At 34.6% G+C, this 23,691-nt stretch overlaps 1 pseudogene; it reads right to left on the reverse strand.

Annotated features, from left to right (window-relative positions):
• Window positions 1–20,790: 20,790 nt before the first annotated feature.
• Window positions 20,791–22,328, reverse strand: LOC120074538 (exopolygalacturonase-like; annotated as a pseudogene).
• Window positions 22,329–23,691: the final 1,363 nt, after the last annotated feature.

Consider the following 23,691-nt stretch of genomic DNA (forward strand, 5'->3'; position numbering starts at 1 on the left):
AAGATTTTTTCCTTAAACATTTTGTGACAATAAATAGTGAAAAATATAGATTTGTTCTTTGATGATCCTCCACATTTGGAGGAATTGAAGATAAAATTATTAAAAAAATGTAATAGTATTCTATTGGTTGCTAAGATGATGGGGGAGATTCAGTTAAAACAATTCATGATAAAAAAAAAAAAAATACAGAGTAATAAGAAGAAGAAGATGATGATGAAATTCAATAAGAAAAAATTAGGATTCAAAAGTTTTGATCTCTCTTTGATTTCTCATTTTATTTAACTATATTCTTGTAAGAAATATAGTGGTTTAATTGTTTTACATTACAAAAAAAAAAAATTAAAAATTAAAAGAACAAAATTGCAATCCATAATATATTCAACACAAAGATGAATAGAATTATTGAATAAAAAAGTTTTAAAAAAATAGTCATCATAAAAGCAGATTATTTAGAGTTAAAAAAACTGCACTAGATACTCTAGACACATGAATTCAACTTTGTACCCCAAACACAAATATACATACTCAGACCAAATAACTTTGCAAATAACTTTGCACCCCAAATGCAGACGTATAAACTCCACAAATATATGAACTTCACATACATATAAACTTCAGACATTATTGTAGTGCCCCAGTTCCAAGATTCAGACTAGGATTCGGCACTAGATGCCCCCACAACATTCTTACAGGTCCTTGCAAGATGCTTTGTCCTATTTCCAAGAGGTCACCCAATAGGATCGCTTCAAGCCAAGCATGCTTAACTTTGAAGTTCTTATAATTGAGCCATCGAAAAGGAAGGTGCACCTTGTTGGTATAGGTAGTAATTTTCAATAATACATTTCTTAACTATATTTTCATGTCCCGATCAGAATTCCTCTCATTCAAATGTGATATCTGTTCATTAATATTCCCCTTCTAAACTCAGATTGTTACACATATTGAGTACTCATCTTCACCATAATCCATTAAAACATATTTCCTTTTGCAATAAACAAATCATAGACATTAAATCCATTGAAAGAAGTCAATTTTACCTGATTTTTTAAGTACTTAACAAAGTGTTTTTAAGTGGAAAAAAGTATTTATAAGCCCATACAAATCAATCCAAACACTCTTGTTTGTTTTAACTTTTCAAGTGTTTAATTTTGAAAATGAGTCATTTAAAAAAAAAAAAATGAAGTATCTAGCAACCACTCAAAATAGTAAAACACTTTCAAAGGATATTTTAAACAATTTTTATAAAAAGAGTTTAAATAAAAATGATTTTTCTAAAAAACTTTTTTCTTTATTCATTCCCAACCAATCCTAAATCTATCTTTGAAAAAGTGGATTTTAGATTGAGGCTGAAAGAAATCTATTTGATATAGGTTTAATCTACACACTAGGAAGGATTATGGTAGGACATCTAAAGCCAACACGAGTCTAGCTCAACTGACAAACTTGTATTATGGTATGAGGTTCAACTTGTCACCCTATATATTGTAATAAAAGAAAAAGAAAAACTATTGTAAGACATCTAAAATAACCCACAATTTGTAGAACTTAGGGATTAGAATAATATTAAAATTTTATAATACTGAATGAAACTAGAAGAATTTTGTAGCATATGATTGATATCCAGAATGAAAATTAATCTTATAAACACTACTTTTTTTTGTTTTTATTTTTTTTTTAAAAGTTCGAGTTTCTATATTTTGTTATCCACTTTCTATTAATATGTTAAAAAACCAAGCTAAGTTTTTGTATGAAGGAAAAAAGTTTTCAAACAAGATTGTCTTTAGAATTGGACTAGAAATTCAAGTGTTTCTTTAACAAATGTGAAAATCATAATTAAAAATTGGAAGGAAAGACATAAATTTCAAAATAAAAACCTAAAAAAAGAAATTATTATATAAAAAAAAAATGGTGCCTCATTTTCTATTTAAACAATATATTTGTTGGGATGTATGCCCTAAAGCCTCATCATTTATATGTTATTTGAAATAATTGTTGATTATTTTATATATGCAATTATCCATTAAAGAAAAACCAAAGGTTATTTTTATATAATTTAAATATGTATGTGGTTGACATGCAGGTACATCATGTTTAAGCAATAACATAAATGGTCTGTAGTATATGCATAAGGTTGAGTGTCTTATCCTGGTGACAATACGGGTATGACTCACTTTGTAATTGTTATAAAAGTTGTAAAGCTTACAAAAAATTTGATCTATTAGTCATATGGAGACATGCGCGTGAAGTATCCTATACAAAGAGTTTGTATAAGAGCAGACCACGAAATGATTAGTCTCTCCTTAACTTCTTCTATGGCCTTCACCATACTTCATAGACCATACTTAGCCATAATACTCCCTCTTGGACTTCCAACCACATAGCTTGACATGAATTCGTCGCATCAAGCTTTCTATTTTAATTTTAAGTGTTAATTCCTCTCCATTTCACCCAAAAGCTTAACATTCCAAACTTAGAATATTTATTTTGCTCTACACTCCAAGTACTCGAGAGCCGCACATTCTAACACTTATAATATTTTCCTCATATACTACAAGAAAAAGAGACTCTCCCGATGTCTAAAACGCCATCGAGAGAACAGTCATCGAGAGATAGGGTCTCTCCCGATGACGTAAGAGAAGCATCGGGAGTTAGAACTAACTCCCGACGCCGTATACTAGTCGTTGGGAGATTGGACAATCTCTCGACGATTGGCCACTGCCCGTTGGGAGTTTGGAGAACTTCCGACGAGCTATTTTACTCGTTGGAAGTTCCCAACGGATCTTCTGATGGCAACCGTGAACTGTCGGGAGATCTATTATATAACATTTCCTACAAGCCCTAGCCGTCGCACATTCCTTCTTCAAATCTTCTTCTTCAAATCGATAACATAGCATCCGCCGAATGTCTTTTTCTTCTTCTTCCTTCGTGCCTCACACCTCACACCTCACTAAAAACGCCGAACGTCGAATGCCTATGCCTCACGCCTCATGCCGTTGGTGACTGCTGTTAAGCTCTTTGTCGACCAGCTCCACCACCCGTTTGACCTGGTCTGCAACCCGTTCGACTTACTCTACAGCCACCGACAAGTACTTCATTCGCCATTTTGTTTATTGAATATATGTGCTTTGATTGTTTTTGTGGCATAATCAAAATCAAAATCTAATATTAGTTTTGTTATTGTTTTGAATATACATATTAATTTTATTATTGTTATTGTTATTGAATATACATATTAATTTTTTTTTATTGTTATTGTTATTGAATATACTTATTAATTTTGTTATTGTTATTGTTATTGAATATACATATTAATTTTGATGTTGTTATTGTTATTGAACATACATATTATGATTGAAAGTTTGTTTTGATTGTTTTACACCATGGTTGGAGGAAAAATTATGGTGCATTTTTTAACTTTGGAATTGAGTTGAAAATGTTATGATGCGTTTTGATCATAACAAGTTTAACTTAGAGTACAAGGGTCGTAGGGAATGTGGGTGTATATATCTTTCATGAGAAAGAGGACATGGACAGAGTGTTTGGAGATTTGGAAAGTCTAAAGGGTAGGAATAATTAATGAATTTATGGCATATGGAGTGTTTTATTGGAGATCACAATGTCATTATTTTGGTGGAATGGGTGTTGAGGTGGTTGAATTAATGCTTAGTTGATTTTGCCTAGAGTATGAGGTTTATTATTTGATTTGAATGTTGTGAGGTAGTTGACACGTGGTATACATGAGAAAATGGGTTATGTTTGATATAAATTATATTCCACAGATGTTGTGTATACATAAGTCAAATAATCTATTAGAGATTATTTAAAATTTTAAATTCCCCGAACAAACTTGGAATTGTTTATTAAATTAATCAGAATTCAGGCTTAATAAAGACTTTGTACTTTGTCCCTAATCTAGGTTATTGTTTTGGATTACAAGTTAGTGAGAAAATATTTATTTTTAAGGATGAATAAAGAATGGATTAAACTAAGGAACAAGTTATCAGTAGATTATAGAGAAGAAGTATCCCAGTTTTTAGATATGACGAAGTTTCATGTTAATGATTCCGGACGAATAAGATGTCCATGCAAGAATTGTATGAATTCAATTTGGGAAAAATTAGATATCGTGGAACGACATCTATTAACATATGGAATATCTCCTTCATACTGTAAATGGGTATATCATGGTGAGCCAATAAACTTACCTAGAGGTTTTGCAAGTCATACAACTCATTCAATACAGAATGTTGAAGTAGATAGTATAGAGGGTAGTGTTGTCGAAGAAAATGAGATGTTGAATCTTATAAACGATCTACAAGTTCCAATTGAAAACGAAGATGCAAATGAAGAAGGGATTGAAAATGAAATGTCCTCTAATGGTCAAAAAAGAGATACCACAAACTTATTCGAGGATTTAATGACCGAAACACGTAATAAACTATACCCTGGTTGTTTGCAATTTTCATCCTTGAACTTTGTAGTAAAGTTGATGCATATCAAAGTTCTTAACGGCTGGAGTAACAAATCGTTTGACATGTTGCTGGAATTTTTAACAGCAGCGTTTTCAGCTGGCACCACTATACCTACTTCCTTTTATGACGCTAAGCAAAAATTGCGTGATTTAGGCCTAGGTTATGAGTCTATTCATGCGTGCAAATATTATTGTGTATTGTATTGGAACGAATTTGCAGATTTGCAGATTTGCAACAATGCCCCGTTTGTGGTGAGTCTCGGTACAAAGTTAATGATGGCAAGGGTAAAAATATACCACATAAGGTATTGCGTCATTTTCCATTGCTACCAAGATTAAAACGATTGTTTGCATCAAAAGAAAGTGCTTTTGACAAGAGATGACATAAAGATAAGCGAGCTGAAATGGATGATGTATTGCGACATCGAGTTGATACAGAGGGGTGGAAATATTTTGATCGTGAATTTTCTCATTTCGCTTTAGATCCCCGAAATATTCGTTTGGGATTAGCTTCAGATGGGTTCAATCCATTTGGAAATATGAGTACTTCTTATAGTATGTGGCCTGTGGTGATAATTCCTTATAATTTGCCCCATTGGAAATGCATGAAGGAAACAAACTTCTTCATGCCTTTGCTCATACCTGGTCCAAAATCTCTCGGAAAGGAAATTGATGTTTACTTGCAGCCGTTGATTGAAGAGTTGAAAGAGTTACGGACAATTGGTGTACGAACTTATGATTCTGTTACTGGTGAATTTTTTTAACTATATGCCACCTTATTATGGACTATTAATGACTTCCCTGCGTACGATGACCTATCTGGGTGGAGTACAAAAGGTTATCAAGCATGTCCAATATGCAAAGAAAATAATTCATCTTTCGAGATAAGAGGAAAAATATCATTTATGGGATATCGACGTTATTTTCCAGAGAATTATAGTTGGTGCCGAAGTAGGCAACATGATGGAAAAGTTGAACATAGACCTCTTTCAGTCGTAATGAATGGAGAAGAGATCTTGCAACAAATAAATATGTTGGTCTTTTTTGTGCTTAGCAAACATCCATCGAAGCAAGATAAAAAAAAAAGAAAACGAACTCTAAACTGGACTAAGAAAAGTATTTTTTTTTCCAACTTTCATATTGGTCCAGACTATTGTTACGACATAAATTGAATGTAATGCATATTGAAAAAAACATTTGTGACAATTTGGTGGGCACATTGTTAAATATTGAAGGAAAGACAAAGAACACAACGGACGCTTGATTAGACTTACAATATTTGAAGATAAGAAAGGACCTACACTTGATACAGGTTGATGACAGATTGCTAAAACCACATGCAACGTACACATTAACTAATAGTGAACAGATTTCGTTTTGTAAGTATTTGAAATCAAGGAAATTTCTTGATGGATTCGTGTCTAACATATCACGATGTATGAATGACAAAGATGGAAAATTATCGGGGCTAAAAACACACAACTGTCATGTGTTGCTTCACAGACTACTCCCCATTGGTATTCGAGCATACCTACCAAATAATGTATCCACTACTATTGTTGAAAAGTGTACATTCTTTCACGACTAATGTGCAAAAATAATACGTGTAAGTGATTTGAACAGATTACAAGCAGACATCATAGTCATACTTTGTAAGTTGGGAAAAATATTACCGCCTGCCTTGCAGTTCATCTACCATATGAAACCAAAGTGGCGGGTCCAGTTAGTTATAGTTGGATGTATTCTATTGAAAGAAGTTTACGAACATTAAAACAATTTGTACGGAAAAAAGCACGTCCTGAGGGGTCTATAGTGGAAGCATATGCAATGAATGAATCATGGAACTTCTGCTTGCGATATCTAAGTGGGATTAAAATGAGATTCAATAGAGATGAACGAAATGAGGATAACATTCCCAATCATGAGATATTTGGTGAATTTGATATATTTAGGCAGAGGATACGACCATTAGGGGCGTCAACTTTACGGACGCTATCAGCGGAGGAAAAGCGTATTGCTGATGACGAAAATTAGTGAACACAATATGCAATGCATTTTTTAAGGTATGCGTTGATACTCATGCGTCGGTGGTCATGCGTTGGAATGAAACTATGAGTTAACGAATGTATGTGATGACCATGCATTCCCGTCATAAGATTTCTTGCGCTCACGCCAAGTATAACGAGAACGCAAGTTTCTCGGGTGATCCGAGGTCGAACTCAGGGACTTATAGCTAAATGCTATGCGGTAATGTGTTTGCGACGGTTGAATAAAAGAATGATGAAGGGTATAAGCTATAAAAACCTCCTACTCCTATCTAATAGACAAAGCATTGAAAGTATACATGAGAAGTAGAGATACGACAACTATTGACGTGAAGTAAATGGATGGAAAATAGATAAAATGTGAGGAAGTCATCATCACAACCTTTAAGAATGACCGCAAGGGCAACCTCAGCCAACGCAAGCTATGCGATCATGCTACACACACTCGAGCCTAAATCTAGGACGTATGCGATGTGTATGCGAAGTATCCAGAGCCCTTATTCCTAAGTCTCTATTCTTGCTCATGTACTCTCACACATAAACAAGATGACTGCATACCGCCACCATATCCTACTTCTTGGACGCATGCAATATCCTCTCCGTAGGGTGTATTCATTGTGTAATAGCAAACAGAGCTTATTCCTAAGTTCCTTATTCTAGCTTATGCGATCCAATCCACTCTCCCGAGACTTAGATTTGGTTTTTAGACAACTCTTTCAAGTATGCCTAAATGATGAATGATGCACTCATAAAACAAGGTAATTGCATAAACTTGGCTGCCGTAAGATTATTCCTATATCTAGTAAACACTGGCTTACATTGCTTAATGCGACCAACCACTTACCCTCAGGGGAAGTTAAATGTTGTTGACTTTACTCGTAGACAAGCGTTGCGTTCGCCTATAGACAGGCATTGCTACAGCTTCACACTAAGCAAATAAGGTTTTCTCACACACTCGCACAACGCACACCTTCCGGTGGTTTGCTACATGCTTCATATCTCTAATCAGCATGATTAAGTATGCGATACTCTAACAGTCTCACTAAGTGATGCAATGAATGTTAAAGGTGCTAAAAAAAGAAAGATGGAGATGGAATCGAAGGAAACATAGAAATGCATTGAACACATCATGTATTATTTTTTTAATAAAAAATGTAATACAATACAATATAAGAAAAGAAGAGAAAATGAAAGGACCAGCTGGAAGCAATGTTTTGCTTCCAGCGGATGTGTGTTAAGGCTACCGGTGGTGCCATGGAAGGGCGGTGGAGCTGACTCTCTCGAGATCTAACTCTGACGAAGGCTCCGGTCGTCACTCGGAATGGATGAAGGAGATGAAGAACTCTCAAGCTTTCTTCAAATGCATTCATCTAAATCACAAGGATCCACTTGAAGGTAGGAAACCTTGGATGATCTGAAGTTATGCTCAACGGATTCTATTTATAGAGCTTGATCGCAGACAACATTAATGGACCTGCTCTGATTTTTACATTCACGGTGCGTTGGTTCTTTTCTGAATCTCGGCTGCTAACGGCGTGGTAGGTGAAATGTTAACATCATCTTTTGATTTTCCCGAGATATGCGTTGATGCTTCCATTCCACCAACCTTGCAGTAATCTTGCTATTATGGCTGTCATCGTGTAGTCGCAATCTTGAAATGACTGCATTCACTTCATTACCACAACTTCTACACGATGACCACAATCGCTTGACAATCGCAACTCCTATGCGATGGACGCATGTGGTTGATTACCGCAACACCCATGCGTTGAACGTATGCGTTCACATTTGCGATGGAGAATTTCTCCGCATGAGGTCGTCTATGCGATATCCCGACTTCCGTGTCTGCGTCCGATTCCTGCGTTAGCTACAAGAATAGACAATTGAACCCATAATAACGCATAATAGTTGGTTAATCGAGATTCTTAATGCTGAATGACGCAAACTCATTTTCTCATGAATTCCTAACATAATTGCCGCATATTCTGCTTAACAACCCTCATAATTCTAAATAAAAGGCCTAAGATGATGTGCATTTCTGCATGTCATCACACCCCCAAACTTAGAATCATGTTTGTCCTCAAGCATGCATTATACTCAAGAAATTCTAACTCACCGTCAGGCTTTCCTTTACGATGACTAGCCTCTCAGAGTGTAATTTACTCATACCTCTAACCATCGCCGCAATGCTCTCCTCCACTTTGGCTGCTTCTTCAAAAAGATATTTTCTAAGTTTAAATCTGACAAGCCTTTGCTCAAAAACTTTTTATTCATTCACCGCAACTTTGCATTTAGCTTTTGAGAATGCGTTCGTTCAAAACACTTCAAAAAATTTGCGATGACTTATTCGAATGCGGCGTTGAACCTGGTTACGCTCTTCGTTTTGGCTTACCCTCACGCGTGTCATGCGGGCATCCAACTTCGGTTGCATTCCATATTCAACTCAACTCTTGTCTTGCTTGATTTGGCTTGCGCCGGACAGAGAAGTTGCGCTTATGCGTTAATCCTGGCGACTTACCTTCGTTTTGGCTTGCCCTTACGTGTGTCATGCGAACATCTAACTATGGGTAAGTGCCTTTCACAACTTAACTCTTATCAACATGGGTTTCTCCATTGCGTTGACAGTGGAGTTATTATTCTCACTTTTTTTTTAAAAAAATGATCGCAATGTTATGAATGCAATTCTCCGAGACCATTGCCACCCTCAAACTTAGAGGTTGGTAGCGTTCTCACCGCAAAGCTAAAAACAAAATCAATAGGAATGCGGTAATAAATGTTTGAGCCAAGGTTTGCACATAATAAAACTTAAGACTTTCAAAATTTGAAGAAGCTATTAAAAGTAAGGAGCACCTTGCGATGCTTAGTTAGCGGATGCGATGAATTATACGTACCATCATAGATGCATCGCAAAGGAACGCAATCAGACAAGGAGAATTTCAAAATGATAATGCATAAAAGATAACAAGCAAGGACCTTAGGCGGAATAACGGATGCGATCATGCGTTGGAATCCACACGATCGAAGCCATGCGTTGAAGGATGAAGGGAATTCTTCTATTGTAACTGCGTACCGAGGAGAATTATTATCGCACCTACAAGAAGCAGACACATCACAACTAAGGAAGCAGCTGCATATCTAAAATAACAATAAAAATAAACTAAACTAAGAAAGCAAGGTAAAGATAGAGTAGAAGACGTCCCTAAATAAATTGGAATGTTGTCACCGCAAGGAGTCTCCCATGTAGGAGATTGCTCTCAACTGCTTTATTCAAGATGCCTTGACCATTGGAACTTCCGGCAATTGTTGGGCGCATGTTGGCCACCATGTGCTTAGAATTACCTTCAGCTCATGCGGCTGATTGCCCTTCTACCTTAGGGTCAATATTGGCTTTCGGTGCATCATCTATACTTCAATATTATTTGCAACTTGGTTGCACAAGCTACAATACTCCCAAGATAAAAAGGTTGCTTGCAGAGACACAAAACTCAACAACAAATTAGCTGCCAAGTCCCCTGCAATGGCACCAAAAACTTGATGATGAAAGTTAGTGAACGCAATATGCGAACATGCGTTGTTGGTCATGCGTTGGAATGAAACTATGCGTTAACGAATGTTTGCGATGACCATGCGTTCCCGTCACAAGTTTTCTGGTGCTCACGCCAAGTATAACGCGAACGCAAGTTTCTCGGTTGATTCGAGGTCGAACTCAGGGACTTGTAGCTAAATGCTATATGGTAATGTGTTTGCGGCAGTTGAATAAAAGAATGTTGAAGGGTATAAGCTATAAACTACTCATACTCCTACCTAACAGACAAAACATTGGAAGTATACATGAGAGATAGAGATATGACAATTGTTGACGTGAAGTAAATGGATGGAAAATAGATAAAATATGAGGATGTCATCATCGAAACCCTTAAGAGTGACCGCAAGGGCAACCTCAGCCGACGCAAGCTATGCAATCATGCTACACACACTTGAGCCTAAATCTAGAACGTATGCGACGTGTATGCGAAGTGTCAAGAGGCCTTATTCCTAAGTCTCTATTCCTACTCATGTGCTCTCACACATAAACAAGATGACCGTATACCGCCATCGTATCCTACTTCTTGGACGCATGCAATATCCTCTCCGTAGGGTGCATACGTTGTGTAATAGCAAACGAAGCTTATTCCTAAGTTCCCCATTCTTGCTTATGTGATCCAATCCGCTCTCTTGAGACTTAGATTTGGTTTTTAAACTACTCTTCCAAGTATGCCTAAATGATGAATGATGCGCTCATAAGACAAGGCAATTGCATAAACTTGGCTGTTGTAAGATTATTCCTATCTCTAGTGAAAACTGGCTTACATTGCTTAATGCGACCAACCACTTACCCTCCCGGGAAGTTAATTGTTACTGATTTTACTCGTAGACAAGCGTTGCATCCGCCTATAGACAGGCGTTGCTACAGCTTCACACTAAGCAAATAAGGTTTTCTCACACACTCGCACAACGCACACCTTCTAGTGATTTGCTACATGTTTCATATCTCTAATCCACATGATTAAATATGCGATACTCTAACAATCTCACTAAGTGATGCAATAAATGTTAAAGGTGTTAAGCAGAGAAAGATGGAGATGAAATCGAAGGAAACATAGAAATGCATTGAACACCCAATGTATTAATTTCTTAATAAAAAAATGTAATACAATACAACATAAGAAAAGAAGAGAAAATGAAAGGACAAGCTGGAAGCAATGTTTTGCTTCCAGCGGATGTGTGTCAAGGCTGTCGGTGGTGTCATGGAAGGGCGGTGGAGCTGACTCTCTCGAGATCTAACTCCGGTGAAGGCTCCGGTCGTCACTCGGAATGGATGAAGGAGATGAAGAACTCTCAAGCTTTCTTCTAACGCGTTCGTCTAGATCACAAGGATCCACCCGAAGGTAGGAAACCTTGGATGATCTGAAGTTATGCTTAGCGACTTTTATTTATAAAGCTTCATCGCCGACAGCATTAATGAACCTGCTCTGATTTTGACATTCGCGGCGCATTGGTCCTTTTTTGAATCTCGGCTTTGCTGTAGTCCTTTATTGAATCTCGACTGCTAACGGTACACGATTAATATCGCATGATGAAATGTCAACATCATCTTTTGATTTTCCCAAGATATACGTTGATGCTTCCATTCCACCAACCTTGCGGTAATCCTGCTATTATGGTTGTCATCGTGTAGTCGCAATCTTGAAATGACTGCATTCACTTCATTACCACAACTTCTACACGATGAGCGCAATCGCTTGACGATCGCAACTTCTATGCGATGGACGCATGTGGTTGATTACCGCAACACCCATGCGTTGAACGTATGCGTTCACATTTGCGATGGAGAAGTTCTCTGCATGAGGTCGTCTATGCGATATCCCGGCTTCCGTGTCTGCGTCCGATTCCTGCGTTAGCTATAAGAATAGGCAATTGAACACATAATAACACATAATAGTTGGTTAATGGAGATTCTTAATGCTGAATGACGCAAACTCATTTTCTCATGAATTCTTAACATAATTGCTGCATATTCTGCTTATCAGCCCTCATAATTCTAAATAAAAGGCCTAAGATGACGTGCATTTCTGCATGTCATCAATTGCACATTGGTACATTCTCAACAATTGTAAAGAAATAACAAACTATTGCAAGTACGTTTCAAACTTTATAAATTTTTAAGTTCTAGGATAAATCCTTTGATATAACTTTCAAATGATCAACTTTCTAGGTAACACTTGACGTTAATTCGTCGTGAAGCTTAAAGCGTCTCTTACTTATATATAAGACATCAACATTTCCCGATTGGTTCAGATCTCAGGTATACATAGTATAGGAAGTTAAGAGATGATTCATTTTTTGTAGTCATTTTTAAGGTATAATTAATTATCAGGTTCTACAATGACGCGAGAGAGAAGATATCTCTGATGATTTCTTTTCACTTGCAATGGGACCTTCTCTGAGGTGCGCTCTTACAATGGATGCATTTTTAATGGGGTACGATTTCACACTGTAGAGCGTGATAATTGTCAAGCTACACAAAATAGTGGAGTCCTAATGGCCGGGGAGATCAATGGGAACGAAAGTGTGGATAACAATTTCTACGGTGTTGTAGACGAAGTATTAGATTTCCAATATACAAACAGAAGACATGTTTTTTTGTTCAACTGTAGATTGTTTGACACAGGTAACAACAAAAGTAATGGGACACATGTGGGTTTAGGATACAAATCGATCAATACATCATGCTTTTGGTATGTCGATGAGCCTTTCATCTTTGCTAGCCAAGCACAAGACTTTTACATTGATGACATAAAATATGGTTGCAATTGAAAAGTTGTTCAAGTAGTCAAAAATAAGCAAATATGGGATGTACCAAAAGTGGATGATGTTGAAAATGCACAACTAGATTTACTAAAAATTGTCAGTGGAGTCCGAGTGGATGAAACCATTAAGGAGGTTACTTTATGCAGAGTTGACGTTGATCCTATAGTTGTGGAAAGACCAATTATTCGACATGGCGATGATGACTTCATAAATGATGATGAAAAACAATTATCTTCGAATAATAGTTCAAGTGTTGATGAATAATTTGATTTAGATGACGATGATGAGTAATCATGTATCTACTCAAGTATCTTTCTCTGTTTACACGTATTTCATATTAATTTAATATTGTTTTGTCTTTTTTGTGTTTGTATAGGTACGATGTCAACCCCTAATAGGCAATAGGAGGCTGATGAAGAATTTCAGGAGCAGGAGATATATCTAGACAAAACGGGATCTTCTGTGGGTGACACTTCAGGTTAGTATATTTTGAAATATATTCTGTTAACTGAAATACATTCTAAACTGTTTTAAATTTTTTATTCCTCAGATAGTAGCTCAGCATCCACTCGGAGGAAATGCGAGCATTCACGAAACATTGAGTCAGAAAAATACGTCAAAAAACATGGCAGAATTACAATCGTGATAAATGAGGGGGAGACGAAGCCGATTTCTCAATATTCGGTACGATTTAGTAATGCGATTGGTGTCGCCGTGAGATTTGCATTTCTAATGCAATGTCATACTTTTGTTGAGGTTCCAAACGAGTTTATAGAATTGGCTAAGATTCAATTGTTAGTAAGTTATAAGTTTATTCTTTTAGAGTCAATTTTAGACTAAGAGTCATGAACATCATATATGCTAATTCTTCCTTTATTCTTTTGTAGTCTCATTTCGTACTTGATACATCCAGTCAAAGACTTGACCATTTTATAGAACATCAAATACAAAACTCCTTCAAAGAATTTAGAGCATATTTGCACAAACATTACAGGAAATGTGGAGATCCTCAACAAGCACGTGCCAACTTGCCTAGCTGGCTTAAAAATAGACCAGAAGATTGGTATTTTTTGTGTGACCGCTTCGAGAGTGAAGCGTTTCAAGTTAGAATAATTTAGGGTGTGTATCGTCTACTGCAATTACTATTATAGAATATTTGTTATTTATTTTTTTGTTGAAATGTAGGAAATGTCGAAGACGAACAGAAAGAACAGAGAGAAATTACTGTTTGAGCACGTAGGCGGGTCGAAGTCGTTCATGCAAATTAGAGCAGAGTTGCAGGCAAAAGAAGGTTGAGAAATAGAACGTGTTGACCTACTTAGGGAAATACACTATAAAGGTGGTAAGTTCGTGAACGAGGCAGCTGAAAATGCACATGTAACATTTTTTGTTTTACTTTCATGTTGTTTTTTATTTCTAACTTCAGCCACTCATACTTACACATTTAATTAATATGTTTAGAATCAAATATGTGAATGAATTGATTTTCGTACAACATCAACAGATATTGATATCAAACTCTTCCATTTATGAAAATATTAGTGGAAGCATTAATATGTAGATGAATAAGAGAATAGTATCACTTTAGTAACTATGTCTTTTTGTGATTATGACCATAGTTTGATTTTGTTAGATTGGATTTATAGCTTGGGTTCCCTTTTTATGTATTTTTTTTATGTCCTTGAATATTCTTTTATTTTATTCAATAAAACCTCGTTGTTTTATGAGCATATATAAGCCTCTAAAAATTAACCACCATTCATTATGTACACAACACAAGTTATAATTTGTTTTGGATTACAAGTTAGGTCAGAAAAGGTTTATTTTTAAGAATAGATAAAGAATGGATCAAACTTAGAAATAAGTTGTTGGTCGAGTATAGAGAAGGAGTATCCTAATTTTGAGATGTAGTTAAGTTTCATGTTAATGATTTAGACAAACAAGATGCCCATGCAAGAATTGTATGAATTCAATGTGGGAGTCATGAGAGGTTGTGGATCAACATCTATTAACATATGGAATATCCCCCTCATACTATGAATGGGTATATCATGAAGAGCTAGTCAACTTATCTAGAAGTTTTGAAAGACATACAACTTGTTCAATACATAATGAAGAAACTAACATAGAGTATAATGTTGTTAAAGAAAATGAAAGGTTGAATCTTATAAACGATCTACAAATTCTAATTGAAAACGAATACACAAATGAAGAAGGGATCGAGAATGAAAATGTCCTTTAATGGTCAAGAAAGAGATACCACAAACTTATTGAGGATTTAATGGCTGAAGCACATAATGAACTATACCCTGGTTGTTCGTAATTTTTGTCCTTAAACGTTTTAGTGAAGTTGATGCATCTGTCGGTGAATTTGAAAATGAACAAATGGATTCACAAGAAATTGTTGGTGGAGTTCAATTGGATGAGTCCATTGTGGAGGTTACTTTATGCAGAGTCGATGTTGATCCTATAGTTGTGGAACCACCAATTGTTTGGCATGCTAATGATGACTTTATAAAAGAAGACGAAGAGCAATTATCTCCCAATAATAGTTCAAGTGCTGATAAATAATTTGATTTAGATGATGATGATGACTAATCATGTATCTACTTAATTCTCTTTCTTTGTTTATACATATTTAACTTTGATTTTATATTGTTTTATGTTTTTTTGTGTTTGTATAGATACGATGTCAACCTCTAATAGGCAACAAGAGGCAGAGGAAGAATTCCGGGAGCAAGAGATATATCAAGACAACAGGGGATCTTCTATGGGTGATACTTCAGGTTAGTATTCGTACACATCTTCTGTTGACTGAAATACACCCTAAACTATTTTTAACCTTTTATTTCTCAGATAGTAGCTGTCCATCCACTCAGAGGAAATGCGAATTTTTGGAACATCGAGTTGGAAAAATACGTCAAAAAATATGGGAGAATTCCAATCATGATCAAAGAGGGGGAAAAAAAACTGACTTGTCTGTTGGAATGTATCAGCACACAACAGAAGCGAGGAGGATCCATAAGTACTATAATTCATTAATTGTGGCAGAAACAAAAGCATGCTTTAACATAAATAAATGGGTTTCAAGTCATACCTTTGTAGAACTTCTTCAAAGCTTGAATCCAGTTGCAAATCTCTCCGAATCTTGTTGTAGACCACCTCAAAATCTTCCATACTATCCTCTTAGTGCTCTAGATTGAGTTGTGAGACTCAAAATAAGCTGGAATCAAGGGAACTTAGAGAGGTAGTCACAACAACAACCCACTTGAAGAACTCATTCTTCAACCCAAATTTTCAGCAAAATTCTATCGATTTCATTACCTCAAATTCCCTCCAATCTCTTCAACAGATTACAGAGCATCATGCAATGAGAATGACTGCATGAGATGCAGCTCATGCTTGGAGTAATTGAAGACTTAAAGATGTTGGTTTAGTGTGAGCAACTTGAAGAAGTAATGGAAAATCCTAAATTTTCCATTTTGTGTGTTTCTTCTTTTCCAGCTTTTCATAAATTGATTTCATAAATAAATTTTATTTTATAAAATTGAAAATATTATTAATATTAGAAAATTAATTTTCTTAATAAAATTAATAAATAATTATTTAAACAATTTAAACAATTCTAATTAATTTAATATCAAATATTAAATTAATTTTATACAATTCTATCTTCAAATATTTAAATCATATTTAAATATTAATTCTCCAATTTCGTTTAATTCTAATTTGAACGTTTTAAATTAACTTATCACGATACTCTAGAGAGATAGAGACTTAGAGAGAAGCTCTGTTTTCCAACATGCATCGCATGCACCGTAGAGATAGGTTATGGTAGTATGCGGTCGGCTTGTGTATGTGTGTGTCATTCATCATCGCATAGACAAGAATAGAGGCTTAGATGTAAGTCCTATAAACATCATTGCATACATCGCATGCGTTCTAAACCTAGAAGTTGTAGGATTTTCATTGAGAGATGACTTGCTGTTGTATGTATGTAGCATGATCGCATAACATGAACGCAATCCTAGGAAGTGTTAGCTAAATCCCTTCTTAACCCGTTCCCTTGCATACTCATCGCATCTTTCATATTATTAACTCTTTTCTCAACTCTGCCACATAAACTTTATACTTCAAACAATATACCAACCAACACATTGATTTATTTGTTACCGCAAAGTAATAAAAAATTACCATCGCATACTGTTTCCTTAGTCCCTGTGTTCGACCCTGGGCTTACCAGGCAACTCAGTAGGATTTATACTTGGGTCTTGCTAAGAAAACCTGTATGCACAATACATATTCCACCATCGCATTCTACACTATTATTTCATCGCATTAAACACGCATCACAGTCTCTACTGCAAAACCCCAAAACGAGTCTTGAAGATGAGCATAACTCATCATAGACAGAACCATATCCAAAAAAGTTCTGTTTCTCCTTTCTGATACACCATTCTACTGAGGTGTACTTGAGGCCGAGAGTTGGAACGTAATCCCATGTTTTATCATATAGTTCTGGAATTGGGACGCAATCCCATTGAGTTACCAAGGGGATCTTATGGACCTGTAGTTCGAAGCTCCAAGGTATGTGAATAAATTACTAAACTCCTTAGTCACGGAATCCACCATCCGTTAATTTCTAGTCACTTCACTAAAGATTGAAAGCTGAACTCTCCTTACTACAAATATATTATGTGTCCATCTTAACCAATCAACAATGCGATAACCCTTCACAGATCGCTCGTAAGTATAGCTCGACCAATAACTGTTTTGCCCCTATAGTTACATCTACCTCCTTAAGTACCATTGATTCCTCTAATTAACATATGTCATAGCCCTACTATGACTGAGTTCTCTTTTCCAAAGAGAAGTTGTGGCCACTATGTTCAAGCCCCGGAATCAGCCCTTAAGAGAGCAATCTATCTACTGACCCCTACTTCGGGGAAGGGGTGGATTCCATCTTGTGTAATTGAGTTTCCAGCTCCCAAATTAGACAAGTCCCCAAAAGGGTAGGCATGTTGAGTTGGTTATCTAGCCACTCTCACCCATACTAATCAAAGAACCGCCCCCAAATAAATGATTGTAGACTGAGGATATTTTGGAAATTTTACCCATAAGATAAATGATTGTACATATAACAAAGGAGTTATATGCAAACTAATGCATGAAAAGTTATAGGGTTCTTGTTAGTTTTTCTTATCTAGGAAGATGTACACATTTGACTGTATATGTGCACATTATGACTGATTTGTGTACCTTCGGGTTACACAGCCTTATAATTTGAACAATTCAAATTCTTCCAAAACTAAGTATTCCTTGTTTTATCCTTAATGAGCTAGCAGGGTGACCTAACAGACTAACAGATTTGAAGTTCCAATGATACAAGATTAATTAATTAAACTCTTAAATTAAATTAATCAGATTTATTAATGACCCACAACTGCATTCTTTGCACTATAGATATATCTCTATGTCTATGAATATAACCAATTATCAGTAAGTCAACCCTTCGTAAATATAGTTGGGTCAAATTACCATTTTACCCTTGTGATTACCTCTTACTCCTTAAGTCTCACTGATCTTCTAATGAACAAATTGTTTATGGTCCTATCATAGACAAAACCCTTTCGAGCCAATGAGAGGGAGGTCCCCTTTGTTCGAAATCCGAAGTCAGCACTTAAGGGAACAACTCATTTTTTTATTCTAAAGACAAGAAGAAGTAAATTTCACCTTGTGTATCTATGTTCTTAGCTCTCTACTTGGACAAGTCACCAAAATGGTAGGCTTATTGAGTTGGCGAGTCAGGCCACTTTCGCTCATACAAATCAAAGGGTCGGTCTCATAAACTGGAGCTCATAACTCACTCAGGATTGAGGTCGAGTTACCTATGGTCATCCTATGAAATGATAACTTCTTTAGTCAACAGTGTTATAAAGAGAGTTTAATCATTTCGTGCTCCCAATATAGGATACCCCCACTCGCATGTTTCTACATGAACAACTTGAATTAAATTGTTTATCACACTTACAACTCTTGTAACATTTACAAAGTGGTTCGTATCCATAGCGTCACTAAGATAAGACACCCAACCTTATATACATAGTACAAACTATTTAGGTTATTACTTGAACGTGATCCATTTGTATGTCTACCACATACTGTTCAAGTTACATAATATAACCTTTTATCTTTCCTTAATGTATAATTGAATATCTAAGATAATCAATCATTAGTTCAAATAACTTATTAATTACGAGGCTTTAGGGCATACATCCCAACAAGGTATACTCCAAATATAGATATTCATTAAACAAACTTTGATTCTAAAACTTAAAAAAAAAACAAAAAAAGAAAAGAAAAGAAAAAAGCAAACCTGAGTTAAACCGATTAAAAAAGAAAATTTCTTATTTCAGAAATTCGTTTTAGAAAGTAGGAAACTTATATTATTTCAAACTTCATTGTCGAAACTCAATATTTAAAACTTGAAAGGTTCTTATTTTAGAAATTTATCTTTGAAAAAGTAGCAATTTATTTTATTTCAAACTTCATAACAACCATGAGGTATGTTGTCCAAATCTCTCTACGTCTATCTTACTCAAAGAAGAAGAAGAAGAAGAAGAAGAAGAAGAAGAAGAAGAAGAAGAAGAAGAAGAAGAAGAAGAAGAAGAAGAAGAAGAAGAAGAAGAAGAAGAAGAAAAAAGAAAGAAAGAAAACTTGTTATGGGGGTATCGAGGTAGACAGTGAAGGGGAAAGAAGGGGTAATTTAATTTTGTAGATGTTAGGAGGGTCTCGTAAGCAATGTCGATGAAAATATCGAATAGCCTATCAATGATAAGTATGAAAAAAAATCTAAAAAAAATATGATGATAAACAAAGAAATTGTAAGGGTGCTAAGATAAAGGCATACAGAAAATTTTATAATCTGAAAGGCCACAACCAACTTTGATGCAAATTATAAGAGTTGAGTTGGGTCAGACTAATTTTCAACTTGGGTTAAGTTGAAAATTAGTTGAAAATTTCACAAACAAAAAAAAATTTCAATTAGTGTTACACATAAATATGGTGATCTATGAGTGGTTCATGATTGTGCCTACCTGTGATAGACAAAAGTAATAGTATATCAGTTATTGACCATACTAAAAAACATTACATAAAAATATTCATATTGTTTCACAAAAAAGATTTAAAATAATAATTTTGAAATATTTATTTGTGTGACAGCATATTGGTAAATTGGTAATAACCAATTTATGCACCTATTATAATTTTCTTAATTTTCAACTTTAAAATTGTTTAAAAAACCTAATTCGTGAGAGCTAACGTGTAGAAATTCAAAGGCATGTATTATAATATTTACAACTTTATTTCAACTATCTAATAGATTAATATCATTGCTAAATATCCTTGTTCCCACATATATATCATTGCTAATAACAAAAGAAAATATATTCTTCGCATCATTTACAACATCAATCAGAAATTAATTTTTACACACGAGTAGTCACAATAATTTCCATCATCTTAGAGAAGAACTCTTTAGTGTATTTTTAGGAAACAATTTTTAAGCTCAATAGAGTTAGATGAAACTTTTCAAATTTAAGAGTATAGCGTCGGTGAAAGTGGAATTCTTATCAATGTTATATTTATTAAATCGTTGAAAATAAATAATATGACTCTCTTAATTAGGTCTAAGGTTGAGATTGATAGAATCGATAGTTTAAGATAGAAATTTATGATTGAACTTCTCATTAAAATGTATTTCAAAATAAAATGGAAGAAGAAAAAGGTACATACTTAGCTGCATGCATTATTAAATGAAGCAAACCTATGGAATGTTAGAAGTAAAACAAAAATTCTGTGAAGTAGAGATATGATAAACTTCACATATGGTTTTGCTGACTTGTGTCATTGTTAAAAAGATTAATCTATTGATGGAGCATCATCAGGAGATGGTTTAGCACATATACGTGGGTTTTGCTTTCCAGAAATGGTGGGCTTGACATTAGCACATTGAGATGTAATCGGTCCTTGACTTCCACTGTAAGTAAGGTCAATATCAGCAACTTCTACACCTTCACAAGGTATACTTTTACTGCAAAGAAGTTTAACTGCGACCGGAGTAGCAGAAGTGCCTCTGATATTTTTGATACTGACGTTGCTAATCTTAATTTCTGATGGAACCTAAAACATATCGAAAAAATTACTGATATGATTATGCCTCAAGTTTGCACATTTCTTTAAAAGAAAATAAGAATATTTCTTGAAGTAACTAAGTTTAAAATGAATTAGAGGAATAATTTCAATACATGCCTTTCGGTTGCATTGATTCCATGGACAATATTCTTGGTCTATAATCACAGGATTGCTGACGTTAACCATTTCAATATCTTCGAAATGAATGTCAGAGGCTGTGAATGCACCAGCAGAATTTGGCCATGTTTTAATCCTGACACCATTTGAAGTATTGATTATCTTGCATGCTTTCACGGTAACTCCTATCACATCTTTTTCCTTGGTGTACTTGCCTAAGCTTCCTATGCTAATGCCATGTCCTGGTCCGCAAGTTACACCAGTAATAGTTATATGCTTGTTGCTGTCTCCAACAGACATACAATCATCCCCAGTTGCGATTTTTGAATCGAGAATGTTAATCTCTTCTGAGCTACTTATGTGAATCCCATCGGTATTGGGGCTATGGTCCGGTGCAATAATTATCATGTGTTGAAAAGTAAAATTCTTGCAGCCCAAAAGATTGATGTGGAAATTCTTACTATCCAAGGAAGTAATGTCCTTCACTATTGAATTGGTGACGAAACTGAACTTCAAATTCTGAAACGTTTAAACAAAAAAGAGAGAAAAAAAAACTATGAGTTGAAGACAATTGAAATTATGTGTTTTTAAATTATATATCAATTGGGGAAAAAGTATAAGTTAATATATATAATTAGAGATTTTACCATTGGAAGTTTCGTACATTCTTTTTTTTTTTTATGGCAATCATTCTTTTCCCAACCTATTTTTCCTTAACCATCAAAAACTCCAGTGCCTGACAATGTTAGTTGATCAATATATTGAAAAATAACCAATCCCTCTCCTTTTGGATGGAGAGGAGCTTCTAATGTCCCTTCGACTTGAACCTCAATAGGAACACTCTTGCAAGGACCTATGAGTTTAGACTCACTTAATTGGTAAACTCCTTTTGGAATCAACAATTTACTTGGAGTGGTCGATGCACATGCTTCCTTCCATGTGTTTAAGTTGAATTATTTCATCAAATTAAAATCTTCTATATAAATTTATTTATTTTTATTAATTATACATATGCTTACCTAAGTAATATTAGTATTAGGTTTGGCACCATACTTAGTAACATAAAAAATGGATTGATTTTTAGTTGTAGATGCAAACAATAATAACAAAGATAATAATGCTACGATGTTTGATCTCAATCCAATCATTTCTACGCCTTTTGCTTAGTCTAATCTCCTTTTCGTTTATAATTGCTCACTTAGAAATTTGAATGAATATGCAAATTCATTCAACCCTCTTTATATGGGAGAAGAAAATCGAAATTGTGTTGAAAATTCTCTTCTAACTTCTATTTACTATATTTGTCAAAGATTTAATCAAAGGTTGAAGTTAAACCATCACCTTTTTGTCAAAAAAATTAGCCATTCCTACAACATTTGAATGACTATTTCTCTCAATAAAATTCATTCCTTAAATTTCTCATTATGAGACCAACACGCACGTCCACACCTCATAATGTGCAACAAGTGGCTTAAAACAAGTTTGAACAAAATATTATTACTTAAATTGCTATTTGCAAGAACTGTGGCTCAAATATCTCTAAATTTATTTAAATAGTTTATTAATTGGGTAATTAAACTATGATAGACATCTATCAGACACAAATAGATATCTACTGTGGTTTATCAATAATAGATTGTGATATTATGCTATATTTGTAAATAAGTTGGTTCATTTTTCTTTGTTTAAAAACTTCCTTTATTAATATATATGTGAATCTCACCTGAAATTGGAATAGATCTATAATCCGCCTTAACACTTATAAATATTATTTGGAATAACTTCAAAAAATAATGATAACTTCAAGAAAATCACTTTTTAGTAATGCACAAAACGTGTTGCTTATGGTCAAAAAGCACCAATAAAAGTATTAGCAACGTAGAAACCCACATTGTTAAAAATGTCAATATAGTCGTGTCGCTTAAGGTTTTAGTGACATATTTATTGTGCATTGCTAAAAGTCTACTTTTACTAATACGTAGGCGTTACTAAATGCGTACTTTTAAGAACACATTATTTATAACTATTTCTTTTATACGGTGATGTTGAAAATGCGTCTCTAAAATTTACGTTTTAGCAACATATAATACTATTCCAACATATTTAAGCGTTGTTAAAATTAATATATCGTGTCACTATAACTTTGAAGTTTTTTTTTTAAAACTCTGATTTACTGGACGTTATAAAAAACGTCGGTAAAAGTATTTTAATAATTAAAAATTATATTCGATTTAATATATAAAGCTATTATAAAATTTAAAATATAATAATCTTTTGAAAAAATTAAGAGTCAACTAATCAATTATATTTGAGACTAAAATTTCAAGTGAAGATACACATTTCCAACTCTATCATTAAAACATAATGAAATAATACAAACTTGGCCACAAGTTTACATGATAATATGTAACGACACGACTCCCTAGGACTTAAACTAGGTTGTTACTATAGACATGCATGTATGCAATTCAAATTGACATCCTTTTTTTATGACTTAGTAAAACCAAATAA

The sequence above is a fragment of the Benincasa hispida genome, chromosome 3 (assembly GCF_027475165.1).
Source record: "Benincasa hispida cultivar pf3 chromosome 3, pf3_genome.v1.1, whole genome shotgun sequence".
Taxonomy (NCBI): Eukaryota; Viridiplantae; Streptophyta; class Magnoliopsida; order Cucurbitales; family Cucurbitaceae; genus Benincasa; species Benincasa hispida.